The 25,455-nt window shown below is 42.2% G+C and overlaps 1 protein-coding gene across 7 annotated transcripts in view; it reads right to left on the minus strand.

Moving 5' to 3' along the window:
• The window catches only part of LOC124031346 (transcription factor SOX-13-like), a 65,767-nt gene extending 41,659 nt beyond the window's left edge, over positions 1-24,108 (minus strand). For 2 of the 7 annotated variants that reach the window (XM_046342455.1, XM_046342449.1), the window contains exon 1: positions 23,524-23,766. The gene's annotated coding sequence lies outside the window, so the exon portion shown is untranslated. The other 5 variants (XM_046342452.1, XM_046342453.1, XM_046342451.1 and 2 more) reach the window with 5 other exon arrangements.
• Positions 24,109-25,455: the final 1,347 nt, after the last annotated feature.

The following is a 25,455-nucleotide window of genomic DNA, read 5'->3' on the forward strand; positions in this document are numbered from 1 at the left end:
CAACTAGATTCAGCGGGCCAATCTTTTCTTGTGCGGATAATTGTAGAAGCCCAAACAGATATAATATTTGACTAAAACAGTCATTTCAAACCTTGATTACATTTGTATACAGTCTTTCTATTATGTGTGGGAATAGTTGGGAACAGATTTAGATCACTTGGAGCGGATTTCCTGGTGTTTTTACAGTCATGTCCAACAATGAATTTGCACAGAAACCTTTGGGGGCAAAATAAAACCACCTGCAGGCCGCCAGTTGGAGAATCTTGATCTATATAAAACTGTACGTTTTCTTGTTCTGGATTTGGAGACTGTGAAAAGACTCCTGGTGGCATGTCTGGTGGGGTAAGTGTGTGTGTCAGTGCTGTGTGTAAGTTGACTGTGCAAACTATTTGGATTTTTCAACAAATGAATGATTCTTCTAAAAACAAGAAGTAATGCAGTCAGCCTTTCCTCTACTTTGAGCCAAGAGAGACTGGCATGCAATCCCGATCTGTTCACCGGATGTGCTACTGATCCAGTTTCTGCTGTTCTGCCTGCAGCTATGGAACCCTGACCTGTGGACTGTTCATGCTACTCTGCACCTATTGTCTCAACCTCTGAATGCTCAGTTATGAAAAGTCAACTGACAATTACTCCTGAGGTGCTGACCCTGTTGCACCCTCTACAACCACTGTGATTATTATTTGACCCTGCTGGTCATCTATGAACATCTTGAAGATTGATCTGGCCTTAATGGCCATATACTCTTATAATCTCCACCCGGCACAGCCAGAAGAGGAATGACCACCCCTCAGAGCCTGGTTACTCTAGGTTTCTTCTTAGATTCCAGCCTTTCTAGGGAGGTTTTGCTAGCCACCGTGCTTCTACATCTGCATTGCTTGCTCTATGGGGTTTTAGGCTCAGTTTCTGTATAAACACTTTGTGACAACTGCTGATCTAAAAAGGGGCTTTATAAATGTATTTGATTCATAGTATTGATATTAGCCCTCTGAACACAGTGACGAGCAAGACATGTCGCTCTGTTTTGGGCTAGCTGCAGTTTTTCTAGGTCCTTCTTCGTTTGACTAATTTATTGCCACCAGGCCCTCACAGTGTAACTGCTAAACTTCTTACTGACTATAAACGAAACGTTACTGCATGATTGAAGCGGGTTTACTAAGTCCTTAGTTCTGTTAGCTATGTTGACTATGACGTTACTTTAGCTAATATGGCAACAACGATGTAGGCTGTGTGTAGCGGTTTTGATATGGTTTGGCTTGGAAAGTTTTCTTGCCTGGTCACATACAGTTGATGTGTTGTGCATTGAAGTCCATAAGTAAAGGGAAAGGGGGAGGGGAGGAGAGAAGGGAATACAACGTGGCTGCTATGTAAGTAACCTGTCTTTACGTGTGATCAGGGGTTTATTCATTACGATTCTGTTGAAAAACATTTCTTAAAACGGAAGCAAACAGAACGAAATGGGGATAAACATACCTGAATTTGTCCAATTTAAACTCTCGTTTGCAGATCTTGGACTATGATTGTGCAAGTGGAAATTGTATGGGTCACTGTTAGTCCATGTGTCACTCACTGTATGTCACTTCAAATTCTCGACCTGTGTGCAACTACTTTGTAAACGTTTATTCATAGGCTTGGTTGTAGCAACCTCATGATGGGTATAGGGAAATTTTGAGTATCATGTAGTAGCCTAAACCTATGGATGTTATGTTGAACTGGTTGAATGAAATATGAACGACAGTCATCCAATACGCCGTAATAGAAATAACATCTCTAAAATCCTCCTCCCTCATCATAAACGGCACGGACCGCCACTGGATTGGCGTGAGTTGTAGTGGGGTCCATGGGTGGCATTTGATCATTTTATTGGATTCCTAGGTGTTTTACCTGTTAGGAATAATGATGTTCCAAATCAGATGTTGAGTACTATATTTATTGAAGATGATATGAATCCTATAATTTAAAAATGTAGGTGCAATCAATTAGGCATAATTTCTCAACATGGCTCATAGGACTACCATAGACCTGACCACAGATAACCTAAAACTATGCTGCGTTATGATAGGCTGCAGTCAGCTGAGCTACTGGTAAATGCAGTAGCTTGGGACTGTCATGACATCATACACAAATAAACTGGAGAACGTATTTAAAAGGAACAATTCAAAAAACATTTACATTCATTTAGGACAGTATTGCAGTTAAACAGAGTTAGTATTTTTCTAAAGTGCAGAAACAAAATACTTCTCCAAGACTGTTGTAGTGAAGTTCAGATGGAATGGAAACTCTGAAACAGGTGAAAGCCACTTCCACTACATTGCGTTCACCAATCCAGTCATGTTCAGATCAGTGATTACTTCTAGGAAAGGAGGAAGGATGAAAGCGGATGGAGGAAAGGGAGGGAGCATGTCTAAACCTCAGAGATAAGATCAGCGCTGAATCTGAGCTTTGACACCTCTGAAATCGAACTCTTCCCATGAGGCACTAAAAAGTCGACACAAAAGATTCAGTTACCAAACATGTTGTAACTTGTAAACCCAACATCTCACCCCGGGGCATCTGCAATGCAAAGGCATTCGGTTGTTCTCCCTCCATCTTTAGTTTGCTCAGTGTCGTCTTTGTTGTTTTCAAAACATGGTCTGAAGGGGACCGAGGGGGGGGCGCTTCTAGAGAGAGCACTGAGCCAGTATCATAACAGCACACGATGGCTGATCAAGTGAACTCTGAGACTGACAGCTCTATAGACAAAAGCTCTGCAGGGACTCCTCTGGGTAGAGAGAGAGACACTCAAACACAGAACTAACTTGACACACATATCCTGCTGGAAGAAACATTTCCAAACTGTTTAAAGTTGTGTTAAATTGTCCTGAGCCTTTAAATATCTCTGGCTGGATACAATCAAACCTGCTTTAGGAATGTTTAAATGCTCTGGCAAAGATAGCATGTTGACCTGCAGTTATTCTGAGCCCAGAGTGGTTGGTTCCCTTACGCCCGGGGGCCTGGCACAGTGGCAGGTGAGGCTGGCGATGCCAACATTAAAGCCTGAACGGTGGCTGGGACACAACCCTTAACAGGTGCACCATAGCACAGGTGCATACGCTTAGTGGGACTCTAGTCCCATGGTCTTCCCTGGGGGAATTAAGTTATGAAACCCCTATAGAGCCATTCACTCTACCTAATGTTTAATAACACTTTATTACAAAGTCATATGCTTCAGTTGGTGTTACTTGTTAATATGTAATAAAGGCAATAACTTCACGCTAAATTGTATTTTGTGTTACTGGTTCATCTGAATCCCAAACAAAACAAAAAAGGTAATTGTTCATTAACAATTTTACCATGAAATATCTATATTTCCACACCAGCTAAACAATGCAGTACAATACATCATGATATTGCCACAAGCAAGTCGTTAATGACAACTCTGGAGAAACAAGCAGTCGGTCATTTACATTTATCAATCAGAGAGAAAAGTAAAGGTTATGGAGAGGAATCTCTTAGGTGTGGAGGTCTACAGACTTAAGAGGACCCCTACACAGCAGAAACAGGTCATGTTGTCGGCAGGCAGGCAGGCATGCTCTTTCTCAGCACAGAGCCACTCTGCAGACTGAACTCTCTGTTTCCTTCAAACACTAACTCTGTCTCTCTAGCTCCCTCCCTCTCTATGTCCCTCTAACCATCTCTTACTTCCTCTCCCCACATCGGTCTTCACGTTTACCTCCAGTCATGGCGACAGTGCCTCTTTGAGTCAAACAATCCAATACTTTGCATCATATAGGTTTTGCCCCTGTGATCTATAACATTAATGTGTGATAAGGATCAAATAGCTGGACCCACAGGTGTGATACAGCGCTGTGATGTCCAGCATCACGTAATTAACAATGCCACCTTTATGCTTTATGGGGGTTTCTTGGCCGCCTGCCTGAAACGGGGACACCATAAATGAAGGAAAGAGAGGAATATCACACATTCAAATATAACAACACAGGAGCTGGGCTAGAAACAATATGTTAATGAAAAGAGTATATATATTTGATCTATTCACCATTTTCTGCCCCCAAGCTGGATTTTTTAATTGACCTGAGCAACATTTGTGTGGTCACAGAGTTTAGTAAGATGATATGGTTGTATAAACTGATTCAAATAAAGATCACACTCTCCTCGGGAGCAGCAAACAGCGAGCGAACGGACATTCACTCTCCTTTCATTGGTGACACAAAATATTTAATCTGCTTCTCTCCAGCCCACATAACGCAGTGGATTGACACACACACACACACTTAGAGCTGTGGATTCCACCCCACTGTGGATGCTGGATCTCACTGAAGATGACCATCAATTAGTATCTGGCTCGTTAAAAGGCCACCAATTAACTGAAAGACACTTTGAATCGCTCATTTAGAGATTTTCTCTGAAAAATATAGGACAAATGCCATCCCTTTAAAATAGTTAGCAAGAATATTTCAACTAGTTTAACACGGGCTAATTAACGGAGTTGAGATGAAGACCTGGATCCACAGTGGGTTCCCAGGACCATGTTCCTCTCTCAGTCCCCCTTGGCTCATAGACAGCCTCAGGCCCAGACCATGTGTCAGGTATTTAGTACACTAAGCCTTGTTGTGAGAGAACTCAACACACATGTCTGTTATGATGACCCAAACATGCGAAGCCTGCTGTGTGTCTGTCTTTACATGATATTAGATTTTATGGAGGGAGGGGTTGGCAGTGTTGTGGATGGCATGGTTGGTTGTTTCTCTTATAGTGTTCTGCGGGACAACATTTCTCTCTCCCCCTCTCACGCACTTACGTACCCACACATACACACGCTTGCTTTCTGCCTCAGCATGGGTAGGGTCTGAAGCAGGTTTCTTGTGTTGTGTTGCTGAATGGGTCTCATTAGGAACTGAGCTCTCAAGGCCAGACATACAAAAGCTTTCCTACCCTTCCTCTCCCTCCTGGCTGAACCCAGGGGGCTACCCACTGGCCACAGAATACACCCACACAGACAACAGATTCATTCAGTTAATCTCACACACACACAGGCCTGCTGTGAGGAGTTGTATAAAGTGTGATACCGCCAGATGAGAGGTAGCTGATGTTGAATTCGTATTGTTCTCTGTGGTTGATGGCCAGATATCATCACAAAAAGAGCAGTGTTGGGAACTCAAGGATACACCAGGATTTTTTTTTTAAATCCATGTGGAGCTCAGGGATGGACCCAAGGCACACTGATGCCACATGTTCACTTTGTTAAAGATGCACTATGCAGAAATAACCCTGCCATTTCCTGGTTGTTAAAATTTGAATAGTTTGCCTAATTTCAGTTTGTGACTCAAAACAAGCAAGTATAGCGTAGAGAATAATTGTACTAACTGCTGTGAAATACATTTACCATAATCAAAAATATTATATTTTCAGGTGTTTAAAGCTAGTGTACAAAGTAAAAGAAGCTAGACGAAACTTACAGTGCATTCAGAAAGTATTCAGACCACTTCCTTTTTCTACATTTTGTTACGTTACAGCCTTATTCTAAAATGGATTAAATATATATTTTTCTCATCAATCTACACACAATACCCAATAATGACAGTAAAAACAGGTTGGTAGAAAAGTTTGTATTCAGACCCTTTGCTGTTAAACTCGAATTTTAGCTCAGGTGCATCCTGTTTCCATTGATCATCCTTGAGATGTTGCTACAACTTGGAGTCCACCTGTGGTAAATTCAATTGATTGGACATGATTTGGAAAGGCACACACCTGTCTATATCAGGTCCCACAGTTGACCATGCATGTCAGAGCAAAAACCAAGCCATGAGATTGAAGGAATTGTCCGTAGATCTTTGAGACAGGATTGTGTCGGGGCACAGATCTGTGGAAGGGTACCAACACATTTCTGCAGCATTAAAGGTCTCCAAGAACACAGTGGCCTCCATCATTCTTAAACGGAAGAAGTTTGGAACCACCAAGACTCTTCCTAGAGCTGGCCGCCTGGCCAAACTGAGCAATCAGGGGAGAAGGGCCTTCCTTAGTCAGGGAGGTGGCCAAGAACCCGATGGTCACTCAGAGAGCTCCAGAATTCCTCTGTGGATATAGGAGAACCTTCCAGAAGGACAACCATCTCTGCAGCACTCCACCAATCAGGCCTTTGGTAGAGTGGCCAGAAGGAAGCCATTCGGAAGCCATTCCTCAGTAAAATGCACGACAGCCCTCTTGGAGTTTGCCAAAAGGCACCTAAAGGACTCTCAGACCACGAGAAACAAGATTATCTGGTCTGATGAAACCAAGATTGAGCTCTTTGTCCTGAATACCAAGTGTCAGGTCTGGAGGAAACCTGCCATTATCATTACGGTGAAGCGTGGTGGTGAGAGCATCATGCTGTGGGGATGTTTTTCAGCAGTAGGGACTGGGAGACTAGACAGGATTGAGGGAAATAGGAACAGAGCAAAGTACAGTGTGTTCCTTGATAAAAACCTGCTCCAGAGCACTCAGGACCTCTGACTGGGGCATAGGTTCACCTTCAAACAGGACAACGACCCTAAGCACACAGCCAAGACAATGCAGGAGTAACTTCGGGACAAGTCTCGAATGGCCCAACCAGAGCCCGGACATTAACCTGATTGAACATGTCTGGAGAGACCTGAAAATGGCTGTACAGCGACACTCCCCATCCAACCTCACAGAGCTTGAGAGGATCTGGTGTGCCAAGCTTGTAGCATCATACCCAAGAAGAGGTTGTAATTGCTGCCGCGGGTGCTTCAACATAGTATTGAGTAAAGGTCTGAATACTTATAAATGTTAAATAATGAGTTTGTTATTTTTAACAAATGTGCAAACATTTCTATAGACCTGTTTTTGCTTTGTCATTATGGGCTATTGTGTGTAGATTGATGAGGGGGAAAAATTACTTAATCCATTTTAGTGTAAGGCTGTAACGTAACAAAATGTGGAAAAAGTCAAGGGGTATGAATACTTTCCGAATGCACTGTAAGAACGAGAAGCATAGAAATAACACACATAGAACAGATCAACCGCTTCTTAGGCTTGTTTTCAATGACAATGAATGATCTAAAACTCACATTTATGTGAATTTGGTTGGGTTGCCCAAAAAGTTACAATTCGCAGTTTTAATTATATAAACCTAGTTTGAGCAAGCTCTGCTCTCCTTTTGCGTCCTCCCTCTTCTTTCTCTGCGTCCTCTCTTCTTTCTCTGCGTCCTCTCTTCTTTCGCTGCGTCCTCTCTTCTTTCGCTGCGTCCTCTCTTCTTTCGCTGCGTCCTCTCTTCTTTCGCTGCGTCCTCTCTTCTTTCGCTGCGTCCTCTCTTCTTTCGCTGCGTCCTCTCTTCTTTCGCTGCGTCCTCTCTTCTTTCTCTGCGTCCTCTCTTCTTTCTCTGCGTCCTCTCTTCTTTCTCTGCGTCCTCTCTTCTTTCTCTGCGTCCTCTCTTCTTTCTCTGCGTCCTCTCTTCTTTCTCTGCGTCCTCTCTTCTTTCTCTGCGTCCTCTCTTCTTTCTCTGCGTCCTCTCTTCTTTCTCTGCGTCCTCTCTTCTTTCTCTGCGTCCTCTCTTCTTTCTCTGCGTCCTCTCTTCTTTCTCTGCGTCCTCTTCATATAAATAGGCTGATGACACAATCACACTTTTCACAAAAAGAGAGAAAGGAGAAAAAAGAAAAGAAAATAAGAGAAAGGGACTGGCTCTGGCACAGCGGCTCCTTTCTGCTTTCAGAAATGCAGGTTAAAAAGCAGCCTCTTTTCATCCTCTCTCTCAGACTCAGGAACAGGCAATGTATTGTGGTGGATAGAAAAGGATACTGTGGCATTTATCAGAGAGGAGGAAAAAAAAGACAAAACATACTCCCAATCAAGAGAAAGAATAAGAGAAGGGGAAGAAAGGATGTGTATGAAGGGCCCCTTTTTGCCCAAAACCCACCCCCTTATACCCCTTCAGGCTAACTCAGACAAAAGGGGCAGGCCCACACAATGAGCTGTCTCCTTTAGCCTCAGCACACTTTGTATCTAAGGCCCATTCAGGACCACTACTTTAGGTCACCCACGTGTTCACAGAGCATATGTGGCTGAGAAAGGGTGTGTGTGTGTGTGTGCGTGTATAGGTCCCCGTTTGCTGAGGGCCTTATAGACTGGCGGGCCATGGCTCGGAGGCGTTGTCATGGAGATTTCTTTGCGCAGTATGGACAACATCAAGTGATTCTAAAGAAGTCACCGATGCTACATGTGGTATCGCTTGAAAATGTCGGCAATCAGACGTCTACAGCGGGTGGTCCCTAAAACACAGCGAGCTGAAAGATTGGCACTGCTTTACACACTAACACACATCTAACCTAACAGAAAAGACAGTGAATGTGTGTGCCTCAGCCTCTCCAGAGTTTATATATCTTCATGAGTCTCAAATCCACCCATATCACATTTAGTATTTGTAAGTCGCTCTGGATAAGAGCGTCTGCTAAATGACTTAAATGTAAATGTAATGTATTGAGAAATAGTGAGTGAGAGAGCAAGCTGTCATTTCCATAAATTGGAAATTGGGCCGGAGGGTAAGGACTGACATTTTATTGGCTCTTAACCAACCATGCTATTTTTTTATTGCGTTGGTCATAACTTATTTTGTACATAATGTTGCTGCTACTGTCTCTTATGACCGAAAAGAGCTTCTGGACATCAGAACTGGGATTACTCACCTCAAACTAGATGAAGAGTTCTTCTTCAATGAGTTGGATGGGTGGGATATACTACTACAGACACCTGACCAGGCCCAGATCCCCGTGATTCACTGGAAAGGGAAAAGGAGGTTTTGCGGAAAGAGATTGGGGTGTCTTGTGAGGATCAAGCAACGAGTGGCTAATCTGCACTTGCCTTCCATCCTGCTAGCTAACGTTCAATCAGTGGAAAATAAATGGGACGAACTGAAAGCACGTGTACCCTACCAACGAGACATTAAAAACTGTAATATCTTAGGTTTCACAGAGTCATGGCTGAACGACGACATTAACAACATACAACTGGCGGGTTATACACTCTTTCGGCAGGACAGAACAGCAGCCTCTGGTAAGACACGGGGCGGGGACCTATGCATATTGAGGAGTACACCAAATCAGTAATTGACTTAATCAAGTGCATCGATGACGTCGTCCCCACAGTGACTGTACGTACATACCTCAACCAGAAACCATGGATTACAGGCAACATCTGCACTGAGCTAAAAGGGTAGAGCTGCCGCTTTCAAGGAGCGGAACTCTAATCAGGAAGCTTATAAGAAATCCCGCTATGCCCTCCGACGAACAATCAAACAGGCAAAGCATCAATACAGGACTAAGATCGAATCGTACTACACCGGCTAAGACGCTCGTCGGATGTGACAGGGCTGGCAAATTATTACAGACTACAAAGAGAAGCACAGAGAGCTGCCCATTGACACAAGCCTACTAGATGAGCTAAATAACTTCTATGCTCGCTTCGAGGCAAGTAATACTAAAACATGCATGAGAGCATCAGCTGTTCCGGACGACCTTGTGATCACGCTCTACACAGCCAATGTGAGTAAGACCTTTAAACAGGTCAACATTCACAAGGCCGCTGGGTCAGACCGATTACCAGGATGTGTACTCCGAGCATGCGCTGACCAAATGGGCTTCACTGACATTTTCAACCTCTCCCTGTCTGAGTCTGTAATACCAACATGTTTCAAGCAGACCACCAAAGTCCCTGTGCCCAAGAACACTAAGGTAACCTGCCTAAATGACTACTAAGCTTCCTGCCATCCAGGACCTCTATACCAGGCGGTGTCAGACGAAGGCCCTAAAAATTGTCAAAGACTCCAGCCACCCCAGTCATAGACTGTTCTCTCTGCTATAGCACAGCAAGTGGTACCGGAGCATCAAGTCTAGGTCCAAGAGGCTTCTAAACAGCTTCTACAGCTTCTACCCCCAAGCCATAATACTCCTAAACAGCTAATCAAATGGCTACCCAGACTATTTGCATTCCCCCCCAACCCCTTCCATGCTGCTGCTAATAATCTCTGTTATTATGTATGCATAGTCACTTTAATAACTCTACATACATGTACAAATTACATCAACACTGGTGCCCCCCACATTGACTCTGTACCGGTAACCCCTGTATATAGCCCCGCTATTGTTATTTACTGCTGCTCTTTAATTATTTGCTATTCTTATCTCTTACTTTTTGGGGGGGTATTTTCTTAAAACTGCATTGTTGGTTAAGGGCTTGTAAGTAAGCATTTCATTGTAAGGTCTACACCTGTTGTACTTGGTGCATGTGACCAATTAAATTTGATTTGAGAGAGTTGCAAAACTGGTTCTTCTCCTTGGACTGGGTAAAATTGGCTGAGCCAAAGCCAATCTCAGTCAAATCAGGGAACCCAATTTACCAATCAATCAACAAATCAATCAATTCTTAAAAGGGGTGTGCACAGATAAAAATGGTTTAAAAATCAACATTCTCCTTTATGGAAACCTAGCAAATGATTGAAGGATTAACAGTTTGTTTTTAAACCAATCATGACATACGTGTTCTCTTTTTCTTTGTCCAATATGTAATGTAATTCCCAATAGAACTTTTTCTTTGTCCAATATGTAATGTAATTCCCAATAGAACTTTTTCTTTGTCCAATATGTAATGTAATTCCCAATAGAACTTTTTCTTTGTCCAATATGTAATGTAATTCCCAATAGAACTTTTTCTTTGTCCAATATGTAATGTAATTCCCAATAGAACTTTTTCTTTGTCCAATATGTAATGTAATTCCCAATATAACTTTTTCTTTGCCCAATATGTAATGTAATTCCCAATAGAACTTTTTCTTTGTCCAATATGTAATGTAATTCCCAATAGAACTTTTTATTTGTCCAATATGTAATGTAATTCCCAATAGAACTTCATTTCTCAGAGCAGACCTTGCTTTTTTCCTAATTTTATATAGGCTATAATCTATAGCCTAATCTATAGCCTAAAATAGCCAGTATTCTGGATTTACTGCTCTGCATTGCAATCTTTTGACTGTTTATAAATGGTGAAAATGGTCTCTCACCCAGGTACAGTTCAACAGTAATGATACAGCACATCATTCCTTTTCAGATGTGTTTCCTGGTATACTTACCTGCTGTCCAAATCCATATTTGAAATAGAGGTGAGATAGATAGCTATAATGGATAGAGATGTAGAGATTAGAGGTCAACCGATTATTCAGAATGGCCAATTAATTAGGGCCGATTTCAAGTTTTCATAACAATCGGAAATCAGTATTTTTGAGCACCGATTTCCGATGATTAAAAAAAAATTATATATATTTTTTTTAAATACCTTTTATTTAACTAGGCAAGTCAGTTAAGAACACATTCTTATTTTCAATGACTGCCTAGGAACGGTGGGTTAACTGCCTTGTTCAGGTGCAGAACGACAGATATTCACCGTGTCAGTTTAGGGGTTCCAATCTTGCAACCGCACAGTTAACTAGTCCAACGCTCTAACCATTGCACTCCACGAGTAGGCTACCTGTAACGCGAATGCATTTATCTTGTGCATTTATCTTATAAAAAACAAACAATCATAATCACTAGTTATAACTACTAATCCAGTTTAGAAGGCAATATTAACCAGGTGAAATTGTGTCATTTCTCTTGCGTTCATTGCACGCAGAGTCAGGGTATATGCAACAGTTTGGGCTGCCTGGCTCATTGCGAACTAATTTGCCAGAATTTTACGTAATTATGACATACATTGAAGGTTGTGCAATGTAACAAGAATATTTAGACTTAGGGATGCCACCCGTTCGCTAAAATACCGAACGGTTCCGTATTTCACTGAAATAATAAACGTTTTGTTTTCGAAATGATAGTTTCTGGATTCGATCATATTAATGACCAAAGGCTCGTATTTCTGTGTGTTATGTTATAATTATGTCTGATTTGATAGAGCTGTCTGACCGAGCAGCAGCAGGCCCGTAATCATTAATTCAAACAGTACTTTTGTGCGTTTTGCCAGAAGCTCTTCGGAAGCATAGCGCTGTTTATGACTTCAAGCCTATCAGCCTAATGGCTGGTGTAACCAATGTGAAATGCCTAGCTAGTTAGCTGGGTGTGCGCTAATACTGTTTCAGACGTCACTCGCTTTTAGATTTGGAGTAGTTATTCCCCTTGCGCTGCAAGGGCCGTGGTTTTTGTGGAGCGTTGGGTAACGATGCTTCGAGTGTGGCTGTTGTCGATGTGTTTCTGTTTCGAGCCCAGGTAGGGGCGAGGAGGGGGACGGAAGCTATACTGTTACACTGGCAATACTGTAGTGCCTATAAGAATATCCAATAGTCAAAGGTATATGAAATACAAATAGTATAGAGAGAAATAGTCCTATAATTCCTATATTAACTACAACCTAAAACCTCTTACCTTGCAATATTGAAGTCTCATGTTAAAAGGAACCACCAACTTTCATATGTTCTCATGTTCTGAGCAAGGAACTTAAACGTTAGTAATGTGTGCCATGTAAAAAAGCTTTCTTCTCCAACACAATGAACATGTTTCATTATTTATTTGAGGCTAAATAGATTTTATTGATGTTTTATATTAAGTTAAAATAAGTGTTAAGTGTTAAATAAGTGTTATTCATATTGTCATTATTACAATTTTAAAAAAAAAATGCTTTTTTATTATTAGTTTTTTTTCTTCTTCTTTTTCTTTTTTAAATCGGCCGATTAATCGGTATCAGCTTTTTTGGTCCTCCAATAATCGGTATCGGCATTGGAAAATCATAATCGGTCGACTTCTAGTAGAGATAGAGATATAGGCTGTATACAGTTCCTAAGAATTGGCAATGCACTTTTACGACTGAAAGTAGAGTATTCAACTATAAGGTGCTTTGTTTTTTGCACTAATAGCTGTGCAGTTGAGGAACAAGCACACTTATATTTGTTTTGTTTGGAACACAACCCTGCATCCCCGGCATCACACAATTACTGCTGTTGCTGACACAATCCAAAAACGTTCTATTGACAATAATTTTGATGTGCATAGAATTGAGTCATGAGTGCATTCAGGTGCGTGCTCCGGGGCAAATGTTCTTCACATAGACAAACATAGGCTCATTCTGTTCAGGACAACCCAGGGTATAACACCATGTCATCTTCTAACTGTACATCAAACATAGTGATCATAAATGTTGAAAATGTATATGACATGGTTTTATGATGTGGAAAAGTGAAGTTCACATTTGGACTCACAGGTGTTTGGCTTGCTTGTATGACATCAAAGCACTATTTATTATAAATCCTCAACTTCTCATCTTTCAACAATCTTTGTCCTACTAATTCATAGCATTTCCCTAACTCAGACAACATTTCCCTAACTCAGACAACAAACATTTTTCAAAAGTTTGCCAAATAGCAGGAGAAATGAGGGCAACTTTTTGTCAGGTGTGATGTTCAAATTCAGAACAGCTGTCAGTGGAAACATTTTTAAAGCTGTGAAGCACAGAGCCAGAGCGCTGACATAATTTATAGCATGTTACTGTATAGCCACTGCGTTCCAAATTACGTGCTTATCAGTGCCCAAATCTGCCATTTTCAACCCATATATGGTACGAGTGTAAAGGGTTAACATCACAAAAAACAGACAAGCACACAAAGTTCTTTCTTATTAGCTTTCACTGATTCCAAAAGAGATACAAATCATTCTCCAAACAGAGAGATAAACAAATCCACTGGGTTGTGACAAACCATTATGTGACTTTGACACACCTGACAGCCATAACAAACATCTGTGTCTGAGACGCCACAACAGGATACAAATATTCATGGTTAACAATAACACAAAATGATCAGAAGCAAATTGAGAGTATTTTTTGACTAGGCCATTTATTAATAACTTAGCCATACATTCTCCTCCATAAAGAAGTGATACAGTGAAAGTGTATTTTGAATCTGTATATTAAGATATTGTATATTCTATCAATATAATTATTTTTAATGTATTTTTACTCATTTATATATTTAGGCTAAATTTAACCAGGCCAGTCCCATTAAGACAGCAGTTTATTTTAATAGGGAGCCTGGCCCAAGAGGTAGTAGCATCACAACCATCCATACAAATACAGTACAGTGGCATTCCATTAACCACAGAACCACTTGAAGACATTTATTGTATGAAATGTACTGCCTCTCCCCATTTGTGTCTTGGAAAATGCATTGCAGAGAGCAGTCTGTAATATTGTTACTTAGTCACACCAGCCACTCGTTAACTTATTGTTATAGAAAATAACATATTTCCCTATGTGGATGAATTTGACAAAGACTGTCTAAATTGCATTGCTTATGTTTGTGTAAACATAAACAATTCAACACTGAAAAACAATTGTATGTTGCACATTCCTTATAATTATGCTTTTTCTTTTTAAATAGACTTGTGAGAGTAGAGTCAGTCATGCATTGATGAATGAATCAAGTAATATTCCACTGTCTGGTGTGATGTCGCTCACATTACATGAACAATGAAATAGGAGAAACACATTTTAGCCAACAAAACATCCTGGAGAAATGTATTCAGATAGCGGCATGGTGAAACACACCTTGGTCCTGTAGCAGCTTGCTTTCTGCCGCAACGCCCCACCTCATGCCCTCTCTGCACTAACACACACCTGCAGCAGGTACAGGAACACACACACACACACACACACACAGCCCAGACTTGTGTATTCTGAGAGGGATTAAACATTGTTTAGCTGTGGCATGAGAAAGTCAAAGCAGCGTTCACAACAGCTTCCGTTCTTTCTTGTTCAGACTGATTTATTACCGTGAGTGAATAGCTCCTTATAGCTGAAGACGCCACGGACTTAAAACACCACTATAGACTGTTGAATGTACACCCACGGTTCACACCAAGGTAAAGATGCACAATACAACACCAGGTGGGGTTGATTTTATTCCCAGAATAAAGAACTTTGAGGTATTTGACTCCTACTACCATTAAGCATTATTTAATAACACTACACCTGTGCTCAGAAAGCTATCTAAAATACATTAGACTGTATTTTAGACTGTTAGAAATGTGACATTATGCTACATTTATAAGACTGGCACAAAATGTAACAGAAAGACACCACCCAGATGAGGTGACTGGAAAACAGCTAAATAAATTAAATGGCACAGGCAAACCAAAATGTCCAATTTAATTACTGCAACTTAAAAGGCTAACAAAATAAAAAAGTTCAGTATGCCACAAACAAGATGTTACTGCCTTAGTTAAAACTTCATAACGTTGCAAATCCCAATTTGTAAGTCGCTCTGGATAAGAGCGTCTGCTAAATGACTTAAATGTAAATGTAAATGTAAAATTGAAAACCCTGTTACAGATTGTAACCTCAGTTCTCATTTTGGATCAAACGTATTTTTCAGTAATTTTGCTTTATAATACTGTATATTAATGACTGAAGTGGAATCGGTTTGGTAGAAAGGAGTCTTACCTTGAAATGTGAGAGAGAGGCTGATATGCAAGGCAGCAGGTAAGATATGTTCTCTAGTCTCGGAATGAGATTACTACTGACTGACTGTCTCTTAACTGTGTCTACGGTCTCACTGCGTCTCTACTGATTGAGCTCTATGAGCAATGCTGAGTCTGAGACATCCTATGTTTCCCCCAATAAGGTACCACTGAGACAACAACAGGTGGAGACTGTTTGTGTGTGTGTATGTGGATGCATGAGATAGCGTGGAGGGGGGTTAGTGGGAGGGAGGAGTCAGAAGTCCATCAAAAGTCAATGATCTGCTAACTCTCCTCCATAGCATGAAGTCTGCATCGACCAATCAGTGGAACAAAACACTAAACTGGGTTTACTCATGACACAAAACCAGCCTGTGTTATTTTCAGTGTTAGGACATCTCCTACTGAAGTGATGTGGTGCATTTCACAGTTATGTACAAAGATCAAGTAACTCGTGAAATCAAAGTATATTATAAAATATTACCTCAAGATCTCTTTAAATCATATCATGCCTCAAGAAGGAAAGAGCCCATTCCATGTGAACTTTCTCTCTCACAAACACAGGGATGGTGTATAAAGCCATTTTCTTCCATTGCATGCCTCTCTAACCTGGTTGGCCCTGTACTAACACACTTAGTCAACTTTAGTCAATGATTACTGCTCTCTTTGTCAATATTCTATCATTTTTGTCCGGTCACAAAGAGAAAAAGTCCAGTCTGGCTCATTAATCTTGTTATCCAACAGGAGACAACATGCAGTAACATTTCCCCACAGGCCTTTCACTCCCCTCATTATAGACAAGAACACGGCTTATCAATCTACCCTGTGACACCCTTCCCACAACATCCCTGACAGATACGCACACTAAATATTTTAAGAAGTGGTCTAAGAGGAGCTTTAAAACATCCAGTGATCTTGCCAAGGACTATATAAATGTTTCATCTGTTTTACCTCATTTCTACCAGCATGTCACATGTGCAACCAGAGGAAAAAAAAAACTCCAGACCACCTTTACTCCACACAGAGAAACATACAAAGCTCTCCCTCGCCCTCCATTTGACGAATCTGACCAAAATGATATCTTCCCGATTCCTGCTTACAAGCAAAAACTAAAGCAGGAAGTACCAGTGTCTCGCTTAATACGGAAGTGTTCAGATGACGCGGATGCTACGCTACAGGAATGTTTCGCTAGCGCAGAACGGAATATGTTCCGTGATTCATCCAATTGCATTGAGGAATATACCACCTCAGTCACCGGCTTCATCAATAAGTGCATCGACGACGTCGTCCCCACAGTGACCGTATGTACCCCAACCAGAAACCATGAACTACAGGCAACATCCGGACCGAGCTAAAGGCTAGAGCTGCCGCTTTCATGGAGCGGGACACTAATCTGGACACTAACAAGAAATCTAGCTATGCCCTCCAACAAACCATCTGTCAATACAGGACTAAGATTGAATCCTACTACACCGGCTCTGACGCTCGTCGGGTGTTTATTTTTTTTATTTTACCTTTATTTAACTAGGCAAGTCAGTTAAGAACAAATTCTTATTTTCAATGACGACCTAGGAACAGTGGGTTAACTGCCTGTTCAGGGGCAGAACGACAGATTTGTACCTTGTCAGCTCGGGGGTTTGAACTTGCAACCGTCCGGTTACTAGTCCAAAGCTCTAACCACTAGGCTACACTACCTATTTTGGCAGGGCTTGCAAACTATTGCGGACTACAAAGGGAAACCTGGCAGCGAGCTGCCCAGTGATGCGAGACTACCAGATGAGCAAAATGCCTTTTATGCTCACTTCGAGGCAAGCAACACTGAAGCATGCATGAGAGCACCAGCTGTTCTGGATGACTGTGTGATCACCCTCTCTGTAGCCAATGTGAGCAAGACCTTTAAACAGGTCTTGCTCACAAGCCCACGGGGCCAGAAGGATTACCAGGACCGGCATGCGCAAACCAACTGGCAAGTGTCTTCGCTGACCTTTTCAACCTCTCTCTGACCGAGTCGGTAATACCTATATGTTTCAAGCAGACCACCATAGTCCCTGTGCCTAAGAAATCAAAGATAACCTCCCTAATTAACTACCACCCCATCGCACTCACATTGGTAACCATGAAGTGCTTTGAAAGGCTGGACATGGCTCACATCAACACCATCATACCGGAAACCCTAGACCCACTCCAATTTGCATACAGCCCCAACAGATCATGCAATCTCAATGGCACTCCACACTGCCTATTCACACCTGACAATCACAGATGATAAAGGTAGGCAACAACACATCTGCCACGCTGATCCTCAACACTGGGGCCCATCAGGGGTGCATGCTTAGTCCCCTCCTGTACTCCGTGGCCAAGCATGACTCCAACGCCATCATTAAGTTTGCTGACGACGCAACAGTGGTAGGCCTGATCACTGGCAACAATGAGACGGCCTTTTTCATTTAACCAGGTAGGCCAGATGAGAACAAATTCTCATTTACATCTGCAACCTGGCCAAGATAAAACAAAGCAGTGCGACAAAAACACATAGTTACACATGGGATAAACAAACGTACAGTCAGTAACACAATAGAAAACTATATACAGTGTGTGCAAATGTAGTAAGATTAGGGAGGCAATGAATAGGCCAGTGGCGAAATAATTACAATTTAGCATTAACACTGGAGTGAATAGAAGATGTGCAAGTAGAGATACCAGGGTGCAAAAGAGCAAATAAAATAAATAACAATATGGGGATGAGGTAGTTGGTTGTGCTATTTACAGATGGGATGTGTACAGGTACAGTGATCGGTAAGCTGCTCTGACAGCTGATGAGTAAAGTTAGAGAGGGAGATATAAGTCTCCAGCTTCAGTGATTTTTGCAATTTGTTCCAGTCATTGGCAGCAGAGAACTGGAAGGAAAGGCGGCCAAAATAGTTGTTGGCTTTGGGGATGACCAATGAAATATACCTGCTGGAGCGGGTGCTATGGGTGGGTGTTGCTATGGAGACCAGTGAGCTGAGATAAGGTGGGGCTTTACCTAGCAAAGACTTATAGCTGACCTGGAGCCAGTGGGTTTGGCGATGAATATGAAGCGAGGGCCAGCCAACGAGAGCATACAGGTCGCAGTGGTGGGCAGTATATGGGGCTTTGGTGACAAAACGGATGGCACTATGACAGCAAATTGGATGTTGTCTGAGTAGAGTGTTGGAGGCTATTTTGTAAATGACATCACCGAAGTCAAGGACTGGTAGGATAGTAAGTTTTAAGAGGGTATGTTTGGCAGCATGAGTGAAGGAGGCTTTGTTGCGAAATAGGCAGACGATTCTATATTTAATTAGATGCTTAATGTGAGTCTGGAAGGAGAATTTACGGTCTAACCAGACACCTTGGAATTTGTAGTTGTCCACATATTCTTAGTCAGAACCGTCCAGAGTAGTGATGCTAGGCGGGCGGGCGGGAGTGTTGTATGGCATTGAAGCTCGTCTGGAGGTTTGTTAGCACAGTGTCCAAAGAAGGGCCAGATGCATACAGAATGGTGTCGTCTGCGTAGAGGTGGATCAAAGAATCACCAGCAGCAAGAGCATATCATTGATATATACAGAGAAGAGTCGGCCCGAGAATTGAACCCTGTGGCACCCACATAGACACTGCCAGAGGTCCGGACAATAGGCCCTCCGATTTGACACACTGAACTCTATCTGTGAAGTAGTTGGTGAACCAGACGAGGCAGTCATTTGAGAAACTACGGCTATTGAGTCGGCCGATAAGAATGCAGTGATTGACAGAGTCGAAAGCCTTGGCCAGGTCAATGAAGACGGCTGCAGAGTACTGTCTTTTATCGATGGCGGTTATGATATCATTTAGGACCTTGAGCATGGCTGAGGTGCACCCATGACAAGCTCAGAAACAAGATTGCATAGTGGAGAAGGTACGGTGAGATTCGAAATAGTCGGTGATCTGTTTGTTAACTTGGCATTCGAAGACTTTAGAAAGGCAGGGCAGGATAGATGCAAGTCTATAACAGTTTGGGTCTGGAGTGTCAAATAGTCCTGGTAGGCATTTGATTAGCTGTTCAGGAGTCTTATGGCTTGGGGGTAGAAGCTATTCAGGAGCCTCTTGGACCTAGACTTGTCGCTCCGGTACCATTTGCTGTGCAGTAGCAGAGAGAACAGTCTGTGACTGGAGTCTGGAAGCTTGGCCCCGGTGATGTACTGGGCCATACACACTATCCTCTGACTTGGTACCCCTGTATATAGCCTCGTTATTTTATTTTTTACTTTAGTTTATTTTGTAAATATTATCTGAACTATTTCTTGAAATGTATTGTTGGTGAAGGGATTGTAAGTAAGCATTTCATGGTGAGGTCTACACCTTTTGCATTCGGCACGTGACTAATAGATTCCTTGTTATGCTTCATGACTTGACGATCCAAGAGCACAATACATTGGAAGGATCAAAGCAACCAATCACTTTATTTAATTGGTCTGAAACACACAGACACAAACAGGAGGAGCATACACACACAAAATCACACACACTTCTGTCTCCATTGTGGTACGTCTCTGTGGACCCCTGGTTCAATAGGACAGGGAGAACAATGCAGACTGCAACAGAAGAGGTCAGAGGAAGACAGAGGAAAACCTTTGTCTGCTCTGCTGCCCTTATGGAGCTGTCTGGTGTAGGCCCATTGGAAATGGGGCACACACACAAGTACAAGAACACACACAAACCGCACACAAAGGCAACAAAACACACACACACACAGACAAACACACAAAGAAGACCCATAAATACTGCCCTTGGGTTCTTGGTATTTGCAAATTGGAATGAAGTGGAGCAGAAACCTATATACTTCCTGACCAAAAGTATGTGGACACCTGCTCGTAGAACATCTCATTCCAAAATCATGTGTATTAATATTGAGTTGGTCCCCCTTTGCTGTAATAACAGCCTCCACTCCTCTGGGAAGGCTTTCCACTAGATGTTGGAACATTGCTGCTATAACTGCCTCCACTCTTCTGGGAAGGCTTTCCACTAGATGTTGGAACATTGCTACAGGGACTTGCTTCTATTCAGCCACAAGAGCATTAGTGAGGTTAGGCACTGATGTTGGGCGATTAGGCCTGGCTCACGGTTGGCGTTCCAATTCATCCTAAAGGTGTTCAATGTGATTGATGTCAGGGCTCTGTGCAGCCCAGTCAAGTTCTTTCACACCGGTCTCGACAAACTATTTCTGTATGGACATCGCTTTGTGCACGAGGGCATTGTCATGCTGAAACAGGAAAGGACTTTCCAAAACTGTTGTAAGCACAGAAACGTCTAGAATGTCATTGTATACTATAGTGTTAAGATTTCCCTTCAATGGAACTAAGTGGCCTAGCCCGAACCATGCAAAACAGCCTCACACCATTACTCCTCCTCGACTAAACTTTAGATTTGGCAATATGCATTGGGGCAGGAAGCGTTCTCCTGGATTCGCCAAACCCAGATCTGTCTGTCGGACTGCCAGATGGTAAAGTGTGATTCATCACTCCAGAGAACGTGTTTCCACTGCTCCAGAGTCCAATGGTGGCAAGCTTTCCACCACACCAGATGACGCTTGGCATTGCGCATGGTCATCTTAGGCTATCGTACAGCTGCTTGGCCATGGAAAGCAATTTCATGAAGTTCCCAACGAACAGTTATTGTGCTGACGTTGCTTACAGAGGCAGTTTGGAACTCAGTAGTGAATGTTGCAACCGAGGACAGATGATTTTTATCCTCTATTCACGTCAGCACTCGGCGGTCCAGTTCTATGAGATTGTGTGGCCTAACGCTTCGTGGCTGAGCCGTTGTTGCTCCAAGACGTTTCCACTTCTCAATAACAGCACTAACAGTTGACCGGGGCAGCTCTAGCAGAGCAGAAATGTGACGAACTGACTTGTTGGAAAGGTGTCATCCTATGATGGTGCCACATTGAAAGTCACTGAGCTCTTCGGTAATGCCATTCTACTGCTAGTGCTTATCTATGGAGATTGCATGTCTGTGTGCTGGATTTTATATACCGGTCAGCAACGGGTTTGGCTGAAATAGCCGAATCCACTAATTTGAAGGAGTGTCCACATAAATGTCTATATATAGTGTATGTCACTCAACAGACCAAAACTCAAGAGAGCTAGCTAGGGACCCTAGAGTCAGCAGGATACATGTTAACAACAGGTTATTAATACATAGTAACTGTATTCAGCAGCTATTGAGTCTTCGACAAAGCTTTAATTAACAAGGAAGTTTAAATACTATTTCAATATAACTTGATAGATGACTAGATTTGACTTGGAGAGAGAAAGTGCATCCAGGTCACCTCTCATCCTGTGTGAACCCATTCACCTGGAGGCACATTGCTCAGAGAGAAGGGGGGGTGTGAGAGGTTAGAGGTCAGTCCTCTCCTTATAAGAACAGCACACACAGCTTACCAGTTACTGTGGTTAATCCCCACACCCAAACAGTGTGTCAGTGTGTTCTCTTTTCTACCAGACCCTCTCTGCTACTGACAGACTGTATGTCAGGCTCTTCTCTACCAGACCCTCTCTGCTACTGACATACTGTATGACAGTGTGTTCTCTTCTCTACCAAACCCTCTCTGCTGCAGACAGACTGTATGTCAGTGTGTTCTCTTCTCTACCAGACCCTCTCTGCTCTGAAAGACAACTGGAATTCAACACAGCCAATGGGGCTAGCGCAAATAAGACCCTGCATGACACACACACACTATCTCCCTTTTACACCTCTGATAACTTCTAGAAGATTTCACTGTCCGCAGTCTACTCGATAAAACTGACAGACACACAAAGAGAGAAAGGAGAGTGAATGAGACAAAACAGACTGGGAATGAGGACGGCAAAGAAAGATAATAAGAAAGCAAGAGAAAATTGAATGCGGAATAGAGAAAGGAGATGGACAGAGAGAAAGGTCAAGGACTCCCCACTGACGGGCAGCTTTGTGTGCAGCCAGTCACTGTAAAGCCACACACACACAAAATAGGTTGGCAATGAAAGCTTTAAATCATCTGAAATTGCCTAACTTCAGACTTCTCAGTCCCATCATACACACAGTACCCAGACCTTGCTTGCTCAACGCATTTAAAACACATACACAAACACTCCCCAGACCCACACTCACAGAGTGACGTGCTTATACCTTGCACATTCATTGCCCATGAAGACATATCTGCAGTCTAGTGCTGTCAATCAACCTATTCCAGCCTTTAAGACTGACCACCACTAAGGATGCCACCCCTGGCTCAATGTACATGTTCTGTCATTTTCACCCAGGGCTATGTCCATAGTGATCTAGAAAAGCAGATTGCACGTAGATTCTACCAAGGGAAGACTTCACTGAATTATGAAGAAAGTTCTTTCCTTACCTACTACAACCAATCATCTACCACCACCAAAAGAAAGATATTTCCCGAATCTACGAATCCAAACACCTAACACCCCTCAGGAAAATACTTTAAGGGATAAATAGGCCACGACTCACGAGAAAACAGACACAATGTAAATATATTCTGTGTTTTAACATTCGCAGCTATTCTCGGGAAAGTAGTTGATAGTTTAATTTTCATCTGCTAACACAACTGGCATCGTCACTAGTTATTGCGTGCGCTGTCACCTTACAGATACGATGCTGTGACTGTTCTGCCTATTTAAAAAAATAAAAATAAAGACTGTCACCTTATGGCATACGCAGACTACAACTCAAGGCAAGGCGAAACGGACCTGTCTGTGTAACTTGATACATATGTCATTTCATTAGCAGGGCTACTCATGTTCGAACATTTATGAAATAAAGCGCAAATATTGCCTTGTATTCGAAACACTCGCGATCCAGGATGCGCGCATGATGTTTGGGTGGAAACGCATAGGGAAACGATCCAAAAGTACACGAAGCGTATGAAATTGTATGGACAGTGAGTTATATGTCCTGTCGTTAACAAGTAGCCTAGTACAGTGTGTGTGGACTCATCACACTAATCCTGGGTAAAGTGCCCCGCTCTGTTCTTTTCACTCACCACTCCTGAAGCTCGCGGGCTTTCCAAACGTCTGCTTCTGTTTTTCCCGAGCGCTCACCGCTGATTGCTCAACGAATGCAAAGCACGAGAAGACGCGTTGTGTCGGATTCTCTTCCGTCTACAGGAAAGACGAGGACAGGGTTACAGAAGGACCTATCGTTGCTATCAACTTCACCGTAGTTCTGCCCAACACTCACACAACCTCACCCCGCTTTCTCCCCATGACTTTCTGGTGTTTTGTTTCTAACATTCACTCTCCCTTCCACTCACCTCCCCCTTAAAGGGAAATGACCTCTTTATCTGTCGCCACAATGGGATTGGAAGAGAAGGGATCATGAGAAAGGGCCCAGATATCAAATCAATGGGATCATTAGACTGGAAAGAAAGGCATTTTATGCACTCGATTCTCAATTGAAACAATAACCAAACTATCAGTAAGGTATCCCTTCCCCTACCCTCCAATATAGCACAAACAGACACACACAACAAGGGTAGACCATACATTCGTGTTCAAAAGTACCTAACACTGCTCAACACAGGACTTGCACATTCATGGGAAACAGCATTCCTTATTGGAGCAAGTATTCCAAACGTTTACCTTCTTCGTGACGTTGGTCTACACTGGGTCAAAGTGTAAGTAGGACGACATCACCCTAAAGCAACCTGGTCTCAATGCATTTCGTATTATTCTTTAAGTAAATCCGGGACACGAGTTTTAGCATTATATGTTACGTTTTGTGTGGTATGTATTCATTTGTGGATGTCCATCACCAATTTCATATGATATGTTACAAATTACAATTTGTGTTATATGTTACGCATTTCTAAATGTACAATACGTTACGAAGTTGCTAAAAACATCTTATATGTTACGAATTTGCAAAACTTACAATATGTTTCGAATTCTAGCTAGGTGGCTAGGGAGTCAGGTTTAAGGTTAGGGTTAAGGTTAGGAGCTAGGTTAAAGGGTCAAGGTTAGTATTAGGGTTAGGGGAAGGGTTAGCTAAAAGGGTTACCTAAAAGGGTTAAGGTTAGAGTTAGGTGAAGGGATAGCTAAAATGGTTATGGTCACAGGTAGGGGAAGGGTTTGCTAACATGCCAAGTAGGTCCAAAGTAGCTCAAAAGTAGTAAGTAGTTGAAAAGTTGCTAATTACCAAAAATTCTAAAGTTGTCCGTGATGAGATTCGAACTCGCAAGGGTTGCTAGATGTTCACATTATATGCTTAACCATCCACCCTACTTTTGTTGTTGCCTTAATTAACCATCTGTCTTATGTAACCATACCAAACATAACATATCATACTAAATGGAGTGTCTCTGATTTACGTACAGAATAATACTAAATGCTCTGAGACCGGGTTGCCTGAAGTTGTATCACATAGTACTGTATCTGTTACAAGGATGGAAGCTTTGCAGTAGTGCTGAGCGATTAGTGCTTTTTGAGGTCAGTTCGGTTTCGGACCAATTATTTTTTAATAATCACGGTTTTCGATTGTGATGACCTTTTTCAACATTAAATGCATTGTGCGTTATGTGGGTTGAATGTTGTAACAACACAGAATAACACAATTAAGTCTCATGATGGTAGTGACAACCCATTGCTGCTCACCACTTATAAACCATCATTTATTCACATATAATAAAATATTTCAGTTGTTGTGTATATTACTTTTGTTTTATTTGATGACTTTATTTAATTCTGAGTCATCTCATCTCCATAGAGCTGCTGCCTGTGCTGTCTGACAAAAACACTATTTTGTAGTTAGCCAGAAGAGGACTGGCCACCCCTCATAGCCTGGTTCCTCTCTAGGCTTCTTCCTAGGTTTTGGCCTTTCTAGGGAGTTTTTCCTAGCCACCGTGCTTCTACACCTGCATTGCTTGCTGTTTGGGGTTTTAGGCTGGGTTTCTGTACAGCACTTTGAGATATCAGAT

The sequence above is a fragment of the Oncorhynchus gorbuscha genome, linkage group LG03 (genome assembly GCF_021184085.1).
Source record: "Oncorhynchus gorbuscha isolate QuinsamMale2020 ecotype Even-year linkage group LG03, OgorEven_v1.0, whole genome shotgun sequence".
NCBI lineage: Eukaryota > Metazoa > Chordata > Actinopteri > Salmoniformes > Salmonidae > Oncorhynchus > Oncorhynchus gorbuscha.